This window comes from Papio anubis, chromosome 7 (assembly GCF_008728515.1).
Source record: "Papio anubis isolate 15944 chromosome 7, Panubis1.0, whole genome shotgun sequence".
In the NCBI taxonomy this organism is placed as follows: Eukaryota; Metazoa; Chordata; class Mammalia; order Primates; family Cercopithecidae; genus Papio; species Papio anubis.
In genome coordinates this window covers 46115274-46140628 of record NC_044982.1, presented here as the reverse complement: position 1 = coordinate 46140628, position 25355 = coordinate 46115274, and the positions used below count along the sequence as shown (strand labels likewise).

The window sequence follows — 25355 nt, the reverse complement described above, 5'->3', positions numbered from 1 at the left end:
GTTGAGGAAGTCTCAGATGGAAATGAGCGACTTATTGGGAACTGGAGCAAATATCACTTTTACTATGCTTTAGCAAAGAGACTGGCTAAATTGTGCCCCTGCTCTAGGAATCTGTGGAACTTTGAACTTGAGAGAGATGATTTAAGGTATCTGGCCAGAGAAATTTCTAAGCAGCAAAGCATTCAAGATGTGGTCTGCCTGCTTCTAACAACCTATGCTTATATGTGTGAAAAAAGAAATGACCTGTATTAGCCCATTTTCGGGCTGCTGGTAAAGACATACCCAAGACATACCCTCTTTAATTTACAAAATAAAGAGGTTTAATTGGACTCACAGTTCCATGTGGCTAGGAGGCCTCACAATCATGGCAGAAGGCAAGGAGGAGCAAGTCACATCTTACGTGGATGGTGGCAGGCTGAGAGAGCTTGTGCAGGGAAACTCCTGGTTTTAAAACCATCAGATCTCATGAGACTCACTCACCACCAGGAGAACAGCACAGGAAAGAACTGTTACCACAATCCAACCACCTCCTACCAGGTCCCTCCCACAACATGTGGGAATTATGTGAGTTACTATTCAAGATGAGATCTGGGTGAAGAGACAGCCAAACCACATCATGATCTGAAACTGGAATTTATATTTAACAGGGAAGTAGAGCGTAAGTTTGGAAAATTTGCAGCTTGGCCATATGGTAGAAAATAAAAGCCTATTTTCAGGGGTGGAAATCAAATGGGCTGAAGAAATTTACAAAGAAAGCCTCAGAGGCATTTCAGAGACCTTCTCATCAGCTCTTCTCATCACAGGCCCAGAGACCTAGGAGGACTGAATGGTTTCATGGATCAGGTCCAGGGCCCACTTCCCTGTGCAACCTGGGGACATTGCTCCCTGTTTTCCAGCTGCTCCAGCTCCAGTTGTGGCTCAAAGGGGCCCATGTACAGCTCAGGCTGCTGCTTCAGATAATGCAATCCATAAGCCTTGGTGGCTTCCACCTGGTGTTAAGCCTGTGGGTGCACAGAATGCAAGAATTGAGGCTTGGGAGCCTCCATCAAGATTTCAAAAAATGCACTGAAAATCCTGGATCTCCAGGCAGAATCCTCCTGCAGAGTTGGAGCCCTCATGGAGAACCTCTATTGGGTCAGTACAGAGAGGAAACATGGGGTTGGAGTCCCCACACAGACTCTCCACTGGGGCACTGCCTAGCAGAGCAGTGAGAAGAGGGCCACCATCCTCCACACCTTAGAATGGTAGACCCACAGATAGATTGCATCCTCGGTATGGAGGAGCTGCAGGCACACAACTCCAGCCCATGAGAGCAGCCATGGGGGCTGAACCTTGCAAAGCCACAGAAGCAGAGCCAAGGAGATTATTTTAGAGCATTAAGATTTAATAACTGCCCTGTTGGGTTTCAGACTTGCATGAGGCCTGTAGCCCCTTTCTTTTGGTCTATTTCTCCCTTTTGGAATGGGAATATTTGCCCAATGCCTATACCCCCATTATATCTTGGGAGTAACTAACTTGTTTTTTGTTTCACTGGCTTATAGGTAGAAGGGACTAGTCTTGTCTCAGATGAGACTTTGGATTTTGGACATTTTAGTTAATGCTAGAATGAGTTAAGACTTTGGGAGAACTGTTGGGAAGGCATAATTGAATTTTGCAATGTGAGAAGAACATGAGATTTGGGAGAGTCCAGGGGTGGAATGATATGGTTTTGATCTGTGTCCTCATCCAAATCTCATGTTAAATTGTAATCCCCAATGTTGAAGGTGGGGCCTGGTGGAAGGTGATTGGATCTTGGGGACAGAATTCTCATGAATGGTTTATCACCATCCCCTCAGTACTTTTCTCATGATAGTTAGTGAGTGAATTATCATGAGATCTTGTTTAAAAGTGTGTAGCACCTCCTCATTCTCTCTCTTGGTCCTGCTCCTTTCATGTAAGATGTCTGTTCCTGCTTTGTCTTCTGCCATAATTTTAAGTTTTCTGAGGCTTCCTCAGAAGCAGATGCCACCATGCTTTCTGTACAGCCTGCCAAACCATCAGCTGATTAAACCTTTTTTCTTCATAAATTACCTAGTGTCAGATATTTTTATAGAAATGTGAGAATGGCCTAATATAGGATGCTATCAAGTGACCAATATTCACATTATAGAATTTAAGAAGGAGAAAAGAGCAAGGATATAATGGCAGAAAACTTTCTAAATTTAAAGAAATAAATGGATATACAAATTTGACAAGCTCAAAAGACTCCAACTAGGATAAAACCAAAAAAGAACCCCACCAACATTCATTATAATCAAACTTTTTAAAGTCAAAGACAGAATCTTGAAAGCAGCAAGAGAAAAGCAATTCATCATATATAAGGGAACTGCCATAACATTATCAGTGGATTTCTCAGCAGAAACCTTTCATATCAGAAGGGAGTAGCATAATATATTCAAAGTAATAAAAGAAAAAAACCTGTTAGCTAAGAATACCAGGTCTAGCAAAACCATCCCAATTAAATCAGAACAATTAAAATCAGAATCTCTGTGGGGCATTTTTTTTTTTAAAGCTTTACCAGCAATTCTATTGTCAGTGAGTTGCTCAACAGAACCTCTTATGAAGCAAAAACATAAAGAAAAATAAGCCGGGCACAGTGGCTCACGCCTGTAATCCCAGCATTTTGGAAGGCAGAGGCAGACAGATCACCTGAGGTCAGGAGTTCAAGACCAGCCTTGGCAACATGGTGAAACCCCATCTCTACCAAAAACACAAAAATTAGCTGGGTATGGTGACACGTGCCTGTAATCTCAGCTACATGGTAGGCTGAAGCATGAGAATCACTTGAACCAGGGAGGCAGAGGTTGCAGTGAGCCAAGATCGTGCCACCGTACTCTAGCCTAGGTGACAGAGTGAGCCTCCATCTCAAAAAAAAAAAAAAAAAGGGAAAAGCACACAAGTATACAGACATGGGGAATAAGTTAAAAATCAAAAGGACTCACTCACTACTTTCTAACATCTTTTACTTCTTGACCTTTCAAAACATCCAAAAATTAGTAATATTATAATCTGTGTCACAATCTTAACAGTTAAGAAAAAACATAAAATGAAGGCCTAGAAAGATCTTTGTTACTCATCTAGAATTATTTTGTATAACAGTATTTTCCAATGGAGGAAGACTATTGGATTTCAGGCATAAAACAATGCAGAAAAAAATCTCAAGGCATCACAGGGAGAGGGAGATAACTTCTGACTCTGGTTTCCCGTGTTTCCAGCCAGGAAGAGCAAGGGGAGAAAAATATCTGTCCATGGGAACAAGTAATCATGCTTCAAAGGACAATTTCATTTGAACCCATTAATTTCCTTTTCATGCAAAATTTCAAAGATAAAGCAACATAAAATATGGGGCCAAAGAAAAGGGAGAAGGTCTTCAAGGAGAATTTGTGCCTTTAAGTTTTAACTGGTACAACAGTCCTTCAGCCTGGAGGTACTCAAAGACGAATCATGAAAAAGAAAAAAAACTTTATTTCAAGCAGGTTCAGTGATATATGTGTGTGCTACAGCAAAGGCTGGTTGTGGCAAAGTTTCAAACTGTATGATATGGGCTGGGCAAGGTGCCTCATGCCTGTAATCCCAGCACTTTGTGAGGCTGAGGGGGACTGATCAACCTGAGGTCAGGAGAGACCAGCCTGGCCAACATGCCGAAACCCAGTCTCTACTAGTAATACAAAAATTAGCTAGGTGTGGTGGCGTGAACCTGTAATCTCAGCTACTTGGTAGGCTGAGGCAGGAGAATTGCTTGAACCCGGGAGGCAGAGGTTGGGGATCACGCCACTGCACTCCAGCCTGGGCGACAGAGCCAGACTCAAAAACAAAAGAAAATGAAACAAACAAAAAAGCCAAAACTGCATGATGTATAACTTTGACATTATGTGGGAATGCTTCACTTCTGCCAAAATGTAGATTCAATCCAACATTATGCCAATTTTTATATTAACTGTAGTCCCTAAGTTTTCATAACCAAAAAAAAAGAGAATAAACTTACAGTTACCTACTAAGGTAACGAACTGTGAAATCAATTCCCCAATATTGCTTTGAAAATAAACCCCTTGGTTGTTAAGAGGAATTCTAACTTCCAACTCCATCCGAATGTATTATTTAACCGGTATTCTTCAGTCATCATCTACTGTTGGCTTGATTGTCACTCCTCTTCTTATCTGACCCCAACCAATTAAACGCCAGTGTTTTTCAACTCTTTGGCTAAGGGCAATTTTTTCTCCTACCTCTGTGCACACTGGATTGGTCAAAACAATTTTACCCAAATCGGCCTTGACAGCACTAACTCTCCCTCCTGTTGACAGGGATACTATATTCACCATGAGCACTTCATTCTTAGACAGCTTTTGAACCTTTGCTGCTTTCTTGTCTCCTTCAGTGCGTACACCTAGAAGCCGTCTAAGCAGGAAATAGGAAATTTCCAATTCTGTGAATATCTCAGGTAAAGCTCCGACTGCACCAAGTACTTGCCCCACCATTCTGTCAGCCCAGCATAAAGTGGGTCAATTTTTGTTCCAACTCCAATAAAACCGCCTGGAGCAGCATATTGCAGATCATTATGCTCTGCAAAAAGTGATACAATTTTGGAAAAGATTGGTTTACACATGAGTTTTCCTTCACTATCTTTGGAAACAATACCAGGTCTTACTTCTATCTCCTGGCCCACCTTTAATACTCCTTTTAGGATACTACCACCAGCTACACCTCCCTTAAGGTCATCAACTTCACAGCCAGGTTTGTTGACATCAAAAGATCTAATAACAATAAGCTGGGGCTCTGAACTAAACTCTCTTGGGGGTACTGGAATTTTCTTTACTATGTACTCACAAACAACTTCAATGTTGTATTTCAACCGAGCCGAAATTGGAATAATGGGAGCGCCCCCTGCTACTGTAGCTTGGACAAATGCAAGGATCTGCTCGTATTGTTCTTTAGCCTGACTTTCTTTTACCAAATCAATTTTATTTTGTAGAATCAAAATACGCTTCAGTTTCATGATCTCTATAGCAGCCAGGTGTTCAGACGTCTGAGGCTGAGGACAAGATTCATTACCAGCTATCAACAGAAGAGCTGCATCCATCAGTGCTGCACCATTCAGCATAGTAGCCATCAAAATATCGTGGCCAGGCTTAACAAAGGAAACGTCTAATTTGAAGTTCCCTTTGGTCCCTGCAATGTCTGCAGGAAACTCATCAGGTGTACTGCTCCCACAAGATCTACAACATTCTGGCCGAGGGCAACTTGGGTCATCAAGTTTATAAATCTTAGCATTAGCATATCCAAGCTTGATTGTAATATTTCTTTCTAGTTCATTTTTGAACCTGATGGTGTGAACTCCAGAAATAGCTTTGACGACTGTGGATTTCCCATGAGCTACATGACCAATTGTACCTATATTAATTGTGGCTTGTCTGCTGATAACTTCGTGTGAAAGTGGCATCAACTTGGTAACATCCAACGTGGTGAGATCCTGACGCGAAAGATGCGGCTGCCCCAGAGTCACTCCAGCTTTTCCGCCCGCCATGTTGCCAGAAGAGCCCCTTGTGGGTTTTAAAACAATACTTCAGGACACAAGGAATGGAACGAGGGAAAGCGTCTGGAAACAACATGACTAACTGAACAACCTAGAATAACATTTTTGAAAGCTGTTTTGTAGAGCACTAATTCTTTGAGTTGTTAATATAAGTGAAAATTATGTAGTCTAGATTGGTAAATGGAAGATTCAGCACATATAAAAACAAAATTTCCTAACTGGAACATCTTAGAACTTTGTATTTTCTAATATGCATTCTTAATTTGCTGAGAGAAGACATGTATTCCTAAAGGTTATTTAATTACAGAAGCAGTTTTTATTTTCATAGAGCATCTATTAGCAATAATGTCATGAAGAACACATTCTGGCAACAATGATAGAGCATACAGAAACAAAAACCTGTTCAACTTAGTTTAAGCATGATCTTAATTAGACTGCAGAATAAAACAGTTTCAAATAAGTACTGGAAATAAGAGGCATCATTGCATCAACAAATAAACACAACACATTCTTTTTAAAAATGAATACTGCCGGGCGCGGTGGCTCAAGCCTGTAATCCCAGCACTTTGGGAGGCCGAGACGGGCGGATCACGAGGTCAGGAGATCGAGACCATCCTGGCTAACACGGTGAAACCCCGTCTCTACTAAAAAATACAAAAAACTAGCTGGGCGAGGTGGCGGGCGCCTGTAGTCCCAGCTACTCGGGAGGCTGAGGCAGGAGAATGGCGTAAACCCAGGAGGCGGAGCTTGCAGTGAGCTGAGATCGCGCCATTGCACTCCAGCCTGGGCGGCAGAGCGAGACTCTGTCTCAAAAAAAATAAAAATAAAAATAAAAAAATAAAAATAAAAATAAAAATGAATACCATGGGAACAATCGCTGACTGATGTCCTTTACTGTATATGCAAATTCTAAGATACCTTCTTAGAACACAAAGGGTTCAGTGCTTAGCATATGGCCGCCTTCGCATACAGTTGGCGTAAATAATTTTTAGTCCTGAGTGAACTACATGAGTTAATAAGAAACAAATTTTAACCTTCAAATATTCCACCAAGTCAGTCTTTCATAATTTGGAAGCCTAAAGCTTTCTTTAGGTGTCCCTCAAAGGAGCTATAAGATGCCTTCTAAATTCCAAAATTCTCATATCCAGTTTCAATGTGAGACTTGAAAATTATGTAATGGTCTTTGGTAGTCATCGAAACTGTGGTTCCACTATTGAATCCTTTTTATTTTATTTTATTTTATTTTATTTTATTTTATTTTATTTTACTTATTTTTGTTGAGATGGAGTCTCGCTCTGTTGCCCAGGCTGGAGTGCAGTGGTGGGATCTCGGCTCACTGCAACCTCCACCTCCCAAGTTCAAGAGCGATTCTCCTGCCTCAGCCCCCTGAGTAGCTGGGACTACAGGTGTGCACCACCACGCCCAGCTAATTTCTGTATTTTTGGTAGAGACGGGGTTTCACTGCATTGGCCAGGCTGGTCTTGAACTCCTGACCTCAAGTGATCTGCCTGCCTCAGCATCCTAAAGTACTGGGATTTCAGGCATTAGCCATCGTGCCAGACCCCACTATTGAATCTTTATAGTCATTTTACCTTACAGTAGGCAGACTAACATTTTCAAAACAAATCAGGTTATATCTTCATTCCAACCCCTGAATTCAAAACTCTAATGACAGGTTGTTACACTCTCAATAAAATCTGCACTCCTTACTATGTATGGCCTGTGAGGGTCTACATAATATGGTCCTTGCTAACTTTCTGATTTCAACATCTACCTCTCCTTCCTCACTTAGTCCTCAAACACCCCTAACTTCTTTCTGACTCCAGACCTTTGTCTTCTACCTAAAATAGTCTCCTTTCATATCACCCTTTACATTACAAGCATCTTCCCACTTTTTCCTTTCATATTGGTGGGTCCCTCACCTTATTTTGGTTATTATCAAACTGCCATCTCCTCAGAGAAAGGCCTTCCTTAACCACTTTATTTAATATAGTACTTCTGTCATGCTCCACCTTCTCACCCTCCATTTCCAGTTAATTTTCTTCATACCACTTATTTCTGACACATATTTTTGCCTGACTTTCTCTTACTCACTGAATATAAGCTCCCTAAGGCATGGGCATTCTCTGTTGTCTTATCTATCATATCCCATGCCTAGCACAACTCAAAATTTATTGAGACTTCAGGCACAAAAGAGGTCTCAATAAATTTTTTGTTGACATGATAAAATGGTTAAAACACTTTCTCATGTCAATACCAAATGAGCAAAATATAAGTATCATGTAATGCTAATAGACAATTATTTATTTGTTTATTTTGTCTGGAGGGGGTACTTATTTTTGTCAACAGTCAAAAGTCAGGTAACAAATATTTACTGAAAGCTTACTGCAAGGCAGTAACCATTCTGGTAATCATACTTAAGAAAGAATCGTGGGTCTGGGCACAGCAGCTCACGCCTGTAATCCCAGTGCTTTGAGAGGCCGAGGTGGGTGGACCACCTGAGGTCAGGAGTTTGAGACCAGCCTGACCAAACTGGTGAAACTCCATCTCCACTAAAAATACAAAAGTAGCCCAGTGTGGTGGCGCATGCCTGTAATCCCAGCTACTCAGGAGGCTGAGGCAGGAGAATCACTTAAACCTAGGAGGGGAGGTTGCAGTGAGCTGAGATTGTGCCACAGCACTCCAGTTTGGGAGGCAGAGTAAGACCCCTTCTCAAAAACAAAGAAAGAAAGAAAGAAAGAAAAGAAAGAACCATAGGGCTGGCACAGTGGCTCCTGCCTGGAGAGGAAAAAATAAAACTTGATAAACCTCTAGCAATAATGACACAGATTAACAGAGACAAGACAAAAATCATCAATGCCAGCAATGGCACAGGAAATATCATTGCAGATTCCACAGCCATTAAAAGGAAAATAAGGCCAGGTATGGTGGCTTACACCTATAATCCCAGCACTTTGGAAGGCTGAGGCGGGTGAATCCCTTTAGCCCAAGAGTTCGAGAACAGCCTGGGCAACATGGTGAAACCCTGTCTCTACAAAAAATACAAAAATTAGATGGAAGTGGTGGCACATGCCTGTAGTCCCAGCTACTTGGAAGGCTGAGATGGAGGGATCGATTGGGTCTGGGAGGTCAAAGCTGCAGTGAGCCATGATTGTGCCACTGCACTCTAGTCTAGGTGACAGAGTGAGACCCTGCAAAACAAGAAAGAAAGAGAGAGAGAGAGAGGAAGGAAAGAAGGAAGCAAGGAAGGAAGGAAGGAAGAAAGGAAGGAAGGAAGGAAGGGAAGGAAACAAATAAATAAGGAATACTACTGCATTAGTCAGGGATGGATATATATATATATATGCACATATATATATTTATATATATTTTAGAAAATATGTGATTATGGAGGCTGGTAAGTCTAAAATTTGCAAGCTGGGCTGTCAGGCTAGAAATCCAGAGGAGACCTGATGCTATAGTTTGGCCCAGAATCTACAAAGAACTCAAACAAATTTACAAGAAAAAAACAACCCCACCGAAAAGTGGGCAAAGGATATGAACAGACAGTTCTCAAAAGAAGACATTTATGCAGCCAACAGACACATGAAAAATGCTCGTATCACTGGTCATCAGAAAAATGCAAATCAAAAGCACAATGAGATACCATCTCACACCAGTTAGAATGGCAATCATTAAAAAGTCAGGAAACAACAGATGCTGGAGATGATGTGGAGAAACAGGAACACTTTTACACTGTTGGTGGGAGTGTAAATTAGTTTGACCATTGTGGAAGACAGTGTGGCAATTCCTCAAGGATCTAGAACTAGAATTACCATTTGACCCAGCAATCCCATTACTGGTTATATACCTAAAGGATTATAAATCATGCTACTATAAAGACACATGCACACTTACGTTTATTGCGGCACTATTCACAATAGCAAAGACTTGGAACCAACCCAGATGTCCATCAATAATAGACTGGATTAAGAAAATGTGGCACATATACACCATGGAATACTATGCAGCCATAACAAAGGATGAGTTCATGTCTTTTGCAGGGTCATGGATGAAGCTGGAAACCATCATTCTTAGCAAACTATTGCAAGGACAGAAAACCAAACACCACATGTTCTCACTCATAGGTGGGAATTGAACAATGAGCTCACTTGGACACAGGGCGGGGAACATCACACACCAGGGCCTGTCATGGGGGTGGGGGCTTGGGGGAGGGATAGCATTAGGAGAAATACCTAACATAAATGACGAGTTGATGTGTGCAGCAAACCAACATGGCACATGTATACCTATGTATCAAACCTGCACGTTGTGCACATGTACCCTAGAACTTAAAGTATAATAAAAAATAATAAATAAATAAATAAATAAATAAAAGATTATATACCATGACCAAATGGGATTTATCCAACATACACAAGGCTGGTTCTCAAATTCAAAAGTAAATCAATGTAATCCACCATATCAACAGGCTAAGGAGAAAAATCACATGATCATCTCAATTGAGGCAAAAAAGGCATTTGACAAAATATAACGCCCACTCATTTAAAAAAACAAACAAACAAACAAAAAACCTCTTAGCAAACTAGGAATAGAGGAATACTTCCTCAACATGATAAAGAGTATCTATTAAAAAAAGAAACCCTACAGTTAACATCATACTCCACAGTAAAAGACTGAATGTTTCCTTTAAGATCAGAAACAAAGAAAGATGTCCACTTTTATCCTCTTATTCAACATAGTACTGGAAGTTCTAGACACTGCAATGGGACAACAAAAAATACTAAAATCCATACAAATTGAAAATGAAGAACAAAATCTGTTCTTATGTGCAATGGTATGATTATCTGTGTAGAAAATTCCAGGGAATCTACAAAACTAAAACTAAAACTCCTAGAGCTAAGAGGGGTTGCAGAAAACACGATGGTATAGTTTGAATCGTTGTCCCTGCCCAAATCTCACGTTAAATTGTAATCTTCAGTGTTGGAGGTGAGGCCTAGTGGGAGGTGGTTGGATCATGGGAGTGGGCTCCTCATAAATGGCTTGGGCCAGCCTCTTGGAATAAATGAGCACTCTCTGAGCTCGCCAGTGATCACCTGAGATCTGGTATTTTTAAGGTGTGTGGCACGTCTCCCCTCCACCGATTCCTGCCCTCTCTTGCTCCTGCTTTTGCCATGTGAAGTGCCTGCTCCAACTTTACCTCCCACAATGACTGTAAGCTTCTTGAGGCCTCCCCAGAAGCTGATGCAGGAGCTGTGCGTCCTAGAGTCTGCAGAACTGTGAGCCAATTAAGCCTCTTTTCTTTATAAATTACTGGTCTGTGGTATTTCTTTATAGCAATGCAAGAACTGTCTAATACACAAGATCAACACATAAATATCAATCATATTTATACATGCAGTAGCTCCCCTTTTCCAGTTTTGCTTTCCACAGTTTCGGTTACTCATGGTCAATCACAGTTTTTAAGGATTAAATGTAAGATTTGAGACGTAAACAGTCCATATGTTTTAAATCATAAACCATTCTGAGTAGCATGATGAAATCTTGTGCCATCCTGCTCCGTCCCACCTGGGACGTGACTTATCTCTTTGTCCAGCGTATCCACACTCTATATGCTGCCCACCCATTAGTCACTTAGCAGCCATCTTGGTCATTTGATCAACTGTCCTGGTGTCACAGGGCTTGTGTTCAAGTAACCTGTATTTTACTTAATCATGATCCCAAATCACAAGAGTAGTAATTATGGCATATTGTTACAGTTGTTGTATTTTATGATTAGTTATTGTTGTTAATGTTTTAATGTGCCTAACTTACAAATTAAACTTTACCATAGGTATGTATGCATAGAAAAAAAGCATAGTATATATAGTGTTTGGTAATATTCATAGTTTTAGGTATCCCCTGAGGATAAGGGGGGAACTACCGTACTAACAATGAACATGTGGACACTAAATTGAAAAACCTAATGCTATCTGCAATTATTCCAAATAAAATTGAATGCTTACATATACACTTAACAAAATGGATGTAGAATCTGCATGCTGAAAATGACAAAATGCTGATAAAAGAAATAAAAGAAAACCTAAATAGAGATATACCATGTTCGAGGATTACAAGACTCTATGCAATAAAGATGACAGTTACAGTTCTCCCATATTGATTTAATGTAATTCCTATTATAATCCCAGAAAGGATTTTCATAAACATAGAGAAGCTTATTCTAAAATTTATATAAAAAGGCACAGGCCCTAGAAAAACTAAAACGTCTTTTAAAAGGAGAATACAATGGGAGGACTCACTCTATCCAATATTAAGGCCTACTGTATAGCAACAACAATCAGGACAGAGTGGTGGTGTTGTTAGAGGGACAGACACATAGGTCCACGGAACAAAACAGAAAACCTGGAAATAGACCCACACAAATATGCCCTACTGATTTTTTTGCAAAGGTGCAAAAGCGATACAATGGAGTAAGGACAGCCTTTCCAAAAAAAGGCAAAAAATGACCTAAACCTCATGCTTTATACAAAAATTAACTCAAAATGTATCATAGACTTAAATGTAAAACATAAAACTATGTAACTTTTAGGAAAAAAAGAAGAAAATCTTCAGAATCTAGAATTAGAGAAAGTTATTAGACTTGACAACATAATCCATAAAAGAAAAAGAAGCATAATCCATAACAGAAAAAATAGATACATTGAATCTTATCCAAATTAAAAACTTTTTCTCTGTGAAAGACTGTTAAGAGGATGAAAAAAAGGCTACTGACTAAAAGAAAATATCTTCAAAGTACATATGCAAAAAGTACTATTATATAGAATATATCAAGTACTCTCAAAACTCAACATTAAAAACAGTCTAATTAGAAAATGGGCAAAAGATTGAAAATGGACGTTTTATTGAAGAGGATATACAAATGGAAAATAAATACACGAAAAAATTTTCAGTATCATCAGTCATTGGAGAAATGCAAATTCAAGCCATAAGATATCACTACACACCTATTATTAGAATGGCTAAAATTAAAACGTGACAACCAGTGCAGATGAGGATTCAGAGAATCTGATCACTAATATATTGCTGGTGAGAATACGAAATGGTACAGCCACTCTGAAAAATATTTTGGCAGTTTCTTTAAAAAAGCAAAACATGAAACTACCATATGACAATGCTCAATAAGTATTGAGCATTTATCATAAAGAAATTAAAACATATTCACACAAACACTTGTAGACAAATGTTCATAGAAGCTTTATTTGTAGTAACCAAAAACTGGAAATAACTCAGATGGCCTTCTATGGGTGAAGGATTGAACAAACTGTGGTACATCCATACAGTAGACTATTACTCAGCAACGAAGAAGAACAAGCTGCTTATACATGTAACAATTCGGATGAATCTCTAGGAAATTACGATGAGAAAAAAAAAAAAAAATCCAATCCCCCAAAATTACATGGTCTATGATTCCATTTATATAACATTTTTGAAATTTCAAAATTATGGAAATAAAGAACAGATTAATAGTTACTAGGGATCATGAAAAGGTGGGGTGAAGATGGCTATAAAAGTTTCATCTTTGTAGTGATGAAACTGTTTATTATCTTGACTGTATAGTACTTTATCCATGTGAATACCATAGTTGTAATGTACAAAAGTTTTGCACTATATTACCACTGGGGAAAACTAGGCAAAGAATGCGTGGACTCTACTGTTTCTTAACAACTGCATGTGAATCTACAGTTATCTCAAAATATAAAAATTAATTTTAGAAATTTATATGCCTGCTGTTCCACTAATCCCAGGCCTAAGAATTTCTCCTATAGAAATAAAGCCATTAGAGGCCAGACGCAGTGATTCATGCCTGTAGTCCCAGCACTTTGGGAGGCCAAGGCAGGCAAATCGCTTGAGCTCAGGGCAACACAGTGAAACCCCATCACTGCAAAAAATACAAAAAATTAGCCTGGTGTAGTTGCATGTGCCTGTCGTCCCAGCTACTTGGGAAGCTGAGGTGAGTAGATTGCTTGAGCCAGGGAGGTTTAGACTGCAGTGAGCTGAGGTGATGTCACCGCAAAGGCCCTGTCTCAAAAAAACAAAAAAGAAAGAAAAAGAAAAAAGAAAACTATTAGAATGTAAAAACATATAAACATTTACTGAATTTGTTTTTAGTGGCAAAACCTGGAAGTAAAGTGAACACCCAGCAATTTGACAATGTTAGAATAAATTATGGTAAATCATATTATGTGTCCATTAAAATAATAAATTAGAGCAATACTGGTCAACTTAAAGGGATTTTTAAAAAGTTGAATAAGTAAAACAAGATGAAGATGTGTGGAATGTGCGTCTCTTTTTATAAAGCATATAATGACAAAACCCCTATATATTTATGAGTATATGTATCCATACATATGAATTTATATTCCTTTTCATAATTATATGAGTGATATAGTTTCAATCTTCCCTCCAAATCTCATGTTAGAATGTAATCCCCAGTGTTGGAGGTGGGGCCTGGTGGGATGTGTTTGGCTGTCGCGGGTGGATCCCTCAAGGGTTGGTGCTGTCCTTGTGGTAGTGAGTTCTCACATGATCTGGTTGTTTAAAAACCCTGCAGTTAACATTATACTTCACAGTAAAAGACTGAATGTGTGTGTGGCACACACCCGCACCCATCTTTTTTGGTCCCTCTCTCACCATATGATGTGCCTGCTCCCACTTAGCCGTCTACCATGAGTCAAAGTTCCCTGAGGCTTCCCCAGAAACCAAGCAGATGCCAGTGACATGCTGGTACAGTTGCAGAACCGTGAGCCAATTAAACTCTTTTTTTTTTTATAAATGACTCTGCCTCAGGTATTTCTTTATAGCAATGCAAGAAAGGCCTAATACAATGAGCATGGAAAAATATGGAAACATATATATTAGGTTGCTGATAGGGTTACCTGGGAATAAAGAGGTTTTGGGGACATCAATGTGGTAGAATAGGGAACAATGGTAGTGCAAAGAAAATGAGTAAAATAAAAATGGACTATATTAAAATGTGTACAATGGATAAAAATTATGCATTTCTGTAAAATTACATGTCTGGTACTTTTTTCTTATGTTTTCTAACAGATTATTTGTAATATATATATAAGTTATAGATGTTTTATTTTGATTTATATCTGGCTTCTATACTAAAATATCTTATTAACTCTAATAGCTTTTCCATTGATTTTCTTGGGTAAACAATTGAATATGTTGAAAATAAAATTTTGGATCCTACTTTCTAGTTTGTATGCTTATTTTGACTCCTTTAATCACTTGAAACTTTAGCTTCCAAGAAAGTATTAAAGAATATTGGTTTTCTCAGCCATCTGTATTTTGTTTCTTTAATATTCCTAGGGCTTACAATTAAATATGGTGTTAGTTATAAACTTAAAATATTTTTTGGAGGAATATATGTGTGTGTACTTTTTATGAGGAAAATATGCTGAACATTAATGAGTGCCTTTGACATCTATCAACATAACACTTTTTAAAAATTTCTTTAGGCCTGGCAGAATGACTCATGCCTGTAATCACAGCACTTTGGGGGGCTGTGGTGGGTGGATAGCTTGAGCCTGAGAGTTCATGACTAGCCTGGACAACATGGCAAAACCCTATCTCTACAAAAAAATACAAAAAACTAGCTGGGCATGATGGCACATGCCTGATAGCACATGTCTGATGGCATATGCCTGTAGTCCCAGCAACTCAGGAGGCTGAGGCAGGAGGATCAATTGAGCCCAGGAGGTGGAGGCTACAGTGAGCTATGACCATACCACTGCACTCCAGCCTGGGTGACAGAGCAGTACCCTGTCTTAAAAAAAAAATTCTTTGACCTATTAATATGATATATCATATGAATATATTTATTAATATTAAATCATCATTGCATTTTAGAAAATAAATTCTCTATGGGTAGTGTTCATTTATTTAACATAGTTCTGGGTTTAATTTCCTAATATTTTATTTAAAAGTTATTCCAAATTCATTGGCGGATTATCTGTAGTTTTCTTTTTTAACTTTTAGTTCATTTTATTTTATTTTTGTGGGTACATAGTAGGTGTATGTATTTATGGGGTACATGAGATGTTTTGATGTAGGCATGCAATGTGAAATAAGCACATAATAAAGAATGGGGTATCCATTCCCTCAAGCATATATCCATTGAGTTGAAAACAATTCAATTGCACTCTTTATTTTAAAATAAATTAAAAATTGACTATTTTATAGTCACCCTGTTGTCCTATCAAATAGTAAGTCTCATTCATGCTTTCTATTTTTTTGTCCCCATTAACCATCCCCACCTCCCCTACTAGCCCCCCCACCAATCCTTCCCAGCCTCTGGTAACCATCCTTCTACTCTCTATGCCATTGAGTTCAACTGTTTTGATTTTTGGATCCCACAAATAAGTGAGAATATGAGATGTTTGTCTTTCTGTGACTGGCTTATTTCACCTCCAGTTCCAACCATGTTGTTGCAAATAACTGGATCTCATTCTTTTTTATGGCTAAATAGTACTCCGTTGTGTATATGTAGCACATTTTCTTGAGCCATTCATCTGGTGTTGCACACTTAGGTTGCTTCCAAATCTTAGCTGTTGTAAACAGTGCTGCAACAAACATGGGAGTACAGATATCTCTTCAATATACTGATTTCCTTTCTTTTGGGTATACACCCAGCAGTGGAATTGGTGGATCATATGGTAGCTCAATTTTTAGTTTTTTAAAGAATCTCCAAACTCTTCTCCATAGTGGTTGTACTAATTTACATTCCCACCAACACTGTACAGGGTTCCCTTTCTCCACATCCTCGCCAGCATTTATTATTGCCTGTCTTTTGGATATAAGCCATTTTAACTGGGGTGAGATGATATCTCATTGCAATTTTGATTTGCATTTCTCTGCTGATCAATGATGTTGAGCACCTATTTATATGCCTGTTTGCCACTTGCATGTCTTCTTTTGAGAAATGTCTATTCAGATCTTTTGCCCATCTTTTGATAAGATCATTATATTTTTTTCCTATTGAGTTGTTGGAGCTCCCTATTTATTCTGGTTATTAATCCCTTGTCAGATAGGTAGTTTGCAAATATTTTCTCCCATTCTCTGGGTTGTCTCTTCACTTTGTTGATTGTATCCTTTGTTTTGCAGAAGCTTTTTAACTTGATTTAATCCCACTTGTCCATTTTTGCTTTGGTTGCCTGTGCTTGTGGAGTATTGCTCAAGAAATTTTTGCCCAGACCAGTGTCCTGGAGATTTTTCCCCAGTGTCTTCTTGTAGTCGTTTTACAGTTTGAGCATTTAGATTTCCATCTTTAATCCATTTTGATTTGATATTTTGTATACAGCAAGAGATACGGGTCTAGTTTCATTCTTCTGAGTATGGATATCCAGTTTTTCCAACACCATTTATTGAAGAGACTGTCTTTTCCCCAATGTATATTCTTGGCACCTTTGTTGAAAATGAGTTCACTGTAGGTGTGTGGATTTGCTTCTCGGTTCTGTATTTTGTTCCATTGATCTATGTGTCTGTTTTTATGCCAGTGCCATGCTGTTTTGGTTACTATAGCTCTGTAGTATCATTTGAAGTCAGGTAATGTGATTCCTTCAGTTTTGTTCCTTTTGCTTCGGATAGCTTTGGCTATTCTTGGTCTTTTCTAGTTCCATATAAATTTTAGTATTGTTTTTTCTATTTCTGTAAAGAATGTATTTTGCTAGGGTTTGCATGGAATCTGTAGATTGCTTTGGGTAGTATGAATATTTTAACAATATTGATTCTTCCAGTCCATGAGCATGGAATATTTTTCCATTTCTTGGTGTCCTCTTGAATTTCTTTCATCAGTATTTTATAGTTTTCATTGTAAAGATTTTTCACTACTTTGGATAACTTAATTCCTAGGTATTTAATTTTATTCATGGCTATTGTAAATGGGACTTTTAAAATTTGTTTTTCAGATTGTTCACTGTTGGAATATAGAAGGCTACTGAATTTTGTATGCTGATTTTGTATCCTGCAACTTTACTGAGTTTGTCAGTTCTGATAGTTTTTTGGTGGAATCTTTAGATTTTCTAAATATAAGATAATATCATCTGAAAACCAGGATAATTTGACTTCTTCCTTTTCAATTTGGATGCCCTTTATTTCATTCTCTTGTCTGATTGCTCTAGCTGGAACTTCCAGTACTATATTGAATAATAATGGTGACAATGGGCATCCTTGTGATGTTCCAGATCTTAGAGGAAAAGCTTTCAGTTTTTCTCCATTCAGTATGATACTAGCTGTGGGTCTGTAGCTTTCTTTTGTGTACAATTTTTATCAAATGTTGGTATCAGCGTTATTAAAATGATCTGAAATTCTCTCGTATATTTTTGTTTCTCAGTAAAGCACAATTTTTCTATACTTCTCAAACTTTAAAAAACATATAAATTATTTCTTGGAAATTTGATAGTGACAATCATTAAAATACCTAAGGCCTGGTACATTCCACAGAGGCAATTTTTAATAAACTTTTCAATTTGTTACATGGTTGTTCTCTTGAGTCAATTTTTTATAATGTACATTTTCAGAAAAGTATTCCTTCTATCAAAATAGCTCTATCAGATCTTCTCATTTTCAAGAGAAGCCAGAAATTTTCATTACAGTAGTACTGCTTTTATTAAAAATAATTTTAGACTTATATTAATGTTAACGTCTTATGTAACCACAGCACAATTATCAAAGCCAAAAAATTAACATTAACAGCTTATTAGCTAATGTGAAAATCAATTGTCCTATTAATATACTTTTTTTCTGCAACAGAATCCAATCAGATCCCATGTTGTATTTAATTGTCTCCTTTGTCCTTATTTTTTAATGTTAACAAATAAGTTATAACGCTGCAGGACTAACAAGACCTCAGACCTCCAGTTTGCTACTTCTGGACAAGCAAGGCACAGCTAATCCTTATGTCTTGTGTATCATCAGCAATAGCTGTCCTGAAACTAAATGCAGGGTTGATGAGAGTTTAATAATGTATAGAAAAGTGAGTGTTTACTATATCTTTACTTTCTTTAATTTGCCAGAGGAATAGTGGCACTTACTGTATCATGTAGAAATCAATTTTTATTTTCTTATTCTGGTATTCTCTACATCGTGCATGGCCTAGCATATAGTATATGTTGAGTATCTGTCAAATAAATGAGTAAATTCTGACAAAAAAGGAAATGCTGGCCATTTGGGAAAAGTTTCTACTAGCAAGAATGTATGTGTGCTATACTTTTGTGCACATGTGATGTTTTTGTTTATTCATCATCTATTTTCCTTTCTTTTGGAATAGTAACCCAATTTTCCTTTTGGAAACGACTTCTCCCAACACCATGCAGTCTTGCTGAAACCATCAATCAAGGTGCCAAGAAGTGAGCAAATGACTCAGGTTATACCAATAAAGTTTTCCTGGAATTTCAAGCCTTGAGCAGAATGATACTCTGCTCAATGAATGGCTGGAGCTGATTCATTCCATTAGCAGAACACTGAATGGACCTAGATTCCTGGAATTTTTCTGATTCCTATCCTTCCCATGGCTTAATTTGTTCAGCTTTTGCTTCTATTTTATACGCTACTTCCATCCTTCCAATAAATTCTCACCTCCCCCTGACTTGGTTTGGCTGTGTTTAGTCAGTGTCAGTTTATTGCTTATAAAGAAAGAAATTTAAGTATATATGAAAGGGGAAGTGGGAAGCCTATTTCTAGATTTTCTTCCCTAAATGAGTAGAAATTAGCAAAGAGGAAAGGTATGGTATATAAAATCCAAGTTCTCCCCTCTTCCATATGTAAGCTAATCACATGTCCTTCATAATATTACAGCTTATTTAACATCCACATATCAACTATAGTATTATATAACAGCTATGGATATATCTATAGTACATACAACATATATCAATATCATATAATTATGTTCTATATTATATATAAAGATAACTATTACATATATTAAATTTAACAATATATCTTAATATAAAACAGTAATATAAGATATAGCAAATGATACTTTTTTTCATGAAAAAATTCAAGTAGATATTTCATCATGGAAAAGAATAATCAGGCATTTCTCAAACTACTAGATTAAAATTTACTGAAGCTAATATCACTTGTTAAACAGGTATATAATAATCTGAAAAATACATTATTTGACTTCCAAATCCTTGGTAATAGTGATCCACTATGTTCTAAAATGTCTTACCCTATAACAGTTCGCACAGTTCAATCATAATTTTAAAAAAAGACACATTTAAACTATTTGCTTATAAGACTCTTGACATATTTGTGTTATTTTTCTTTATGTGTTTACAATATGGAATTTGAACATCACAGTACAAAATAATTCTTATTACTGGTTTAGGAATCTGTGTTTATTAACTTATAATAAAAACACATGCATTTGTATCCAATTTCATTTCTTAACATAAAGATATGGTAAAAGCATTGACCATCAGCTGTCATCTTTCATATATTGATAGCTCAGAGAAAAGTTAACTACATTTGAAATCCTGGAAAAAATTGTTAAGCCTTCAGCATTCCCATGTCAAAGTAATCACTGTGACTAACACACAGCAATAAATGACAAAAAACAGAAATACAAATAGCTGTTTTACATTATGTCAGTACTTACAGTTGACCTAGTCTTTGTGTTTGGTCTCTGATGATCTTAATTGTGAAGTGTCATTTCCTTTAAGAACTAAAGAAAATACAGTGTACATAATGTCCCATGAAGTCAAATTAAACAATTAAGTACATAATTTTTGTATAATTAAAATTGTGATAAGTTATATGAAGGAGGTATGCAGGGTGTTATGAAAGTGTAGAACAGGTATTCCAGTAGTCTTTGGTAGGGGAAGGAAGACTTCTTTGAGGAAGTGGCATGAATCAGTGAAAATCCTGTTAACGAAGTCTATGATTCTCTTCAGATCTAAAGCCACATTTTTGGTTACTTTTCCGTTTAAGCTAGTCTGAGTTGGGTGTCTGTTACCTACATGTGAGAATCTTAACTAATATGCCATTTAATGTCAAGTAAGAAGTAAATTTACTTTTGTTCAAGATATTCAGGAAAAAACATTATTTTTAGGGTTTAGTTTGCTATGTGAAGTTCACTTCTAATTGCAATTAATTTTTCCTAGGTAATTTTTTTCAAGCTCATTCCCCAAAGAAAATGTAAAGAAAATAATTTGATATATCCACACATATGTTTTTTGAAACTCAGGAAAAGTATACTTTAGGACAAACTAATTATCCACTAGGACAAAAATGTTTCAATTTCAAGTATTTTCTTTTTTTTTTTTATTTTTATTTTTTTCAGGAGATGGATGCTTGCTCTGTCACCCAGGCTGTATAGTGCAATGGTGCCATCTCAGCTCACCACAACCTCCACCTCCTGGGTTCAAGCGATTCTCATGCCTCAGCCTCCTGAGTAGCTGGGATTACAGGCACCCACCATCATGCCCAGCTAATTTTTGTATTTTTAGTAGAGACAGGGTTTCACCATGTTTTCCAGGCTGGTCTTGAACTCCTGACCTCAGGTGATCCACCCACTTTGGCCTCCCAAAGTGCTGGGATTACAGGTGTGAGCCACTGCGCCCGGCCTCAAGTATTTTCAAACAACTTTAAGGAATATCAGAGAAGACTATTTTTCAAAGTTATCATCTGCACATACATTTACCAAGTGTATACTAAATGTTATATAGTAATTTGGTAAACATTTATTGAGCATATGCTAAAAACCAGACTATAGGATGCAAAGATTAAAGACCAAATTATTGCTCTCAAGAAGCCCACTTCTAGGATTGTGAGAAAATTTCTTTTTTTTTTTTTTTTAATTTATTTATTATTATTATACTTTAAGTTGTAGGGTACATGTGCATAACATGCAGGTTTGTTACATATGTATACTTGTGCCATGTTGGTCTGCTGCACCCATCAACTCGTCATTTACATCAGGTATAACTCCCAATGCAATCCCTCCCCCCTCCCCACCTCCCCATGATAGGCCCCGGTGTGTGATGTTCCCCTTCCTGAGTCCAAGTGATCTCATTGTTCAGTTCCCACCTATGAGTGAGAACATGCGGTGTTTGGTTTTCTGTTCTTGTGATAGTTTGCTAAGAATGATGGTTTCCAGCTGCATCCATGTCCCTACAAAGGACGCAAACTCATCCTTTTTTATGGCTGCATAGTATTCCATGGTGTATATGTGCCACATTTTCTTAATCCAATCTGTCACTGATGGACATTTGGGTTGATTCCAAGTCTTTGCTATTGTGAATAGTGCTGCAATAAACATACGTGTGCATGTGTCTTTATAGCAGCATAATTTATAATCCTTTGGGTATATCCCCAGTAATGGGATGGCTGGGTCATATGGTACTTCTAGTTCTAGATCCTTGAGGAATCGCTATACTGTTTTCCATAATGGTTGAACTAGTTTACAATCCCACCAACAGTGTAAAAGTGTTCCTATTTCTCCACATCCTCTCCAGCACCTGTTGTTTCCTGACATTTTAATGATCGCCATTCTAACTGGTGTGAGATGGTATCTCATTGTGGTTTTGATTTGCATTTCTCTGATGGCCAGTGATGATGAGCATTTTTTCATATGTCTGTTGGCTGTATGAATGTCTTCTTTTGAGAAATGTCTGTTCATATCCTTTGCCCACTTTTTGATGGGGTTGTTTGTTTTTTTCTTGTAAATTTGTTTGAGTTCTTTGTAGGTTCTGGATATTAGCCCTTTGTCAGATGAGTAGATTGCAAAAATTTTCTCCCATTCTGTAGGTTGCCTGTTCACTCTGATGGTAGTTTCTTTTGCTGTGCAGAAGCTCTTTAGTTTAATTAGATCCCATTTGTCAATTTTAGCTTTTGCTGCCATTGCTTTTGGTGTTTTAGACATGAAGTCTTTGCCCATGCCTATGTCCTGAATGGTACTACTTAGGTTTTCCTCTAGGATTTTTATGGTATTAGGTCTAACATTTAAGTCTCTAATCCATCTTGAATTAATTTTCGTATAAGGAGTAAGGAAAGGATCCAGTTTCAGCTTTCTACTTATGGCTAGCCAATTTTCCCAGCACCATTTATTAAATAGGGAATCCTTTCCCCATTTCTTGTTTTTCTCAGGTTTGTCAAAGATCAGATGGCTGTAGATGTGTGGTATTATTTCTGAGGACTCTGTTCTGTTCCATTGGTCTATATCTCTGTTTTGGTACCAGTACCATGCTGTTTTGGTTACTGTAGCCTTGTAGTATAGTTTGAAGTCAGGTAGCGTGATGCCTCCAGCTTTGTTCTTTTGACTTAGGATTGTCTTGGAGATGTGGGCTCTTTTTTGGTTCCATATGAACTTTAAAGCAGTTTTTTCCAATTCTGTGAAGAAACTCATTGGTAGCTTGATGGGGATGGCATTGAATCTATAAATTACCTTGGGCAGTATGGCCATTTTCACGATATTGATTCTTCCTATCCATGAGCATGGTATGTTCTTCCATTTGTTTGTGTCCTCTTTTATTTCACTGAGCAGTGGTTTGTAGTTCTCCTTGAAGAGGTTCTTTACATCCCTTGTAAGTTGGATTCCTAGGTATTTTATTCTCTTTGAAGCAATTGTGAATGGAAGTTCATTCCTGATTTGGCTCTGTGTTTGTCTGTTATTGGTGTATAAGAATGCTTGTGATTTTTGCACATTAATTTTGTATCCTGAGACTTTGCTGAAGTTGCTTATCAGCTTAAGGAGATTTTGGGCTGAGACAATGGGGTTTTCTAAATATACAATCATGTCATCTGCAAACAGGGACAATTCGACTTCTTCTTTTCCTAACGGAATACCCCTGATTTCTTTCTCTTGCCTAATTGCCCTAGCCAGAACTTCCAACACTATGTTGAATAGGAGTGGTGAGAGAGGGCATCCCTGTCTTGTGCCAGTTTTCAAAGGGAATTTTTCCAGTTTTTGCCCATTCAGTATGATATTGGCTGTGGGTTTGTCATAAATAGCTCTTATTATTTTGAGGTACGTTCCATCAATACCGAATTTATTGAGCGTTTTTAGCATGAAGGGCTGTTGAATTTTGTCAAAAGCCTTTTCTGCATCTATTGAGATAATCATGTGGTTCTTGTCTTTGGTTCTGTTTATATGCTGGATTATGTTTATTGATTTGCGAATGTTGAACCAGCCTTGCATCCCAGGGATGAAGCCCACTTGATCATGGTGGATAAGCTTTTTGATGTGTTGTTGAATCCGGTTTGCCAGTATTTTATTGAGGATTTTTGCATCGATGTTCATCAGGGATATTGGTCTAAAATTCTCTTTTTTTGTTGTGTCTCTGCCAGGCTTTGGTATCAGGATGATGTTGGCCTCATAAAATGAGTTAGGGAGGATTCCCTCTTTTTCTATTGATTGGAATAGTTTCAGAAGGAATGGTACCAACTCCTCCTTATACCTCTGGTAGAATTCAGCTGTGAATCCATCTGGTCCTGGACTTTTTTTGGTTGGTAGGCTATTAATTATTGCCTCAATTTCAGAGCCTACTATTGGTCTATTCAGGGATTCAACTTCTTCCTGGTTTAGTCTTGGAAGAGTGTAAGTGTCCAGGAAATTATCCATTTCTTCTAGGTTTTCCAGTTTATTTGCGTAGAGGTGTTTATAGTATTCTCTGATGGTAGTTTGTATTTCTGTGGGGTCGGTGGTGATATCCCCTTTATCATTTTTAATTGCGTCGATTTGATTCTTCTCTCTTTTCTTCTTTATTAGTCTTGCTAGTGGTCTGTCAATTTTGTTGATCTTTTCAAAAAACCAACTCCTGGATTCATTGATTTTTTGGAGGGTTTTTTGTGTCTCTATCTCCTTCAGTTCTGCTCTGATCTTAGTTATTTCTTGCCTTCTGCTAGCTTTGGAATGTGTTTGCTCTTGCTTCTCTAGTGCTTTTAATTGCGATGTTAGAGTGTCAATTTTTTATCTTTCCTGCTTTCTCTTGTGGGCATTTAGTGCTATAAATTTCCCTCTACACACTGCTTTAAATGTGTCCCAGAGATTCTGGTATGTTGTATCTTTGTTCTCATTGGTTTCAAAGAACATCTTTATTTCTGCCTTCATTTCGTTATGTACCCAGTAGTCATTCAGGAGCAGGTTGTTCAGTTTCCATGTAGTTGAGCGGTTTTGATTGAGTTTCTTAGTCCTGAGTTCTAGTTTGATTGCACTGTGGTCTGAGAGACAGTTTGTTATAATTTCTGTTCTTGTACATTTGCTGAGGAGTGCTTTACTTCCAATTATATGGTCAATTTTGGAGTAAGTACGATGTGGTGCTGAGAAGAATGTATATTCTGTTGATTTGGGGTGGAGAGTTCTATAGATGTCTATTAGGTCTGCTTGCTGCAGAGATGAGTTCAATTCCTGGATATCCTTGTTAACTTTCTGTCTCGTTGATCTGTCTAATGTTGACAGTGGAGTGTTGAAGTCTCCCATTATTATTGTATGGGAGTCTAAGTCTCTTTGTAAGTCTCTAAGGACTTGCTTTATGAATCTGGGTGCTCCTGTATTGGGTGCATATATATTTAGGATAGTTAGCTCTTCCTGTTGAATTGATCCCTTTACCATTATGTAATGGCCTTCTTTGTCTCTTTTGATTTTTGATGGTTTAAAGTCTGTTTTATCAGAGACTAGTATTGCAACCCCCGCTTTTTTTTGTTCTCCATTTGCTTGGTAAATCTTCCTCCATCCCTTTATTTTGAGCCTATGTATGTCTCTGCGTGTGAGATG

At 37.7% G+C, this 25355-nt stretch overlaps 1 pseudogene across 1 annotated transcript in view; it reads right to left on the bottom strand.

The window, feature by feature from the left end:
• Positions 1-3883: 3883 nt before the first annotated feature.
• The window catches only part of LOC101024338, a 57452-nt pseudogene continuing 35980 nt past the window's right edge, over positions 3884-25355 (bottom strand). The window contains exon 2 of the transcript XR_161314.5: positions 3884-5576. The product of XR_161314.5 is annotated as a eukaryotic translation initiation factor 2 subunit 3 pseudogene (transcript). The remainder of the gene's footprint in view (positions 5577-25355) is intronic.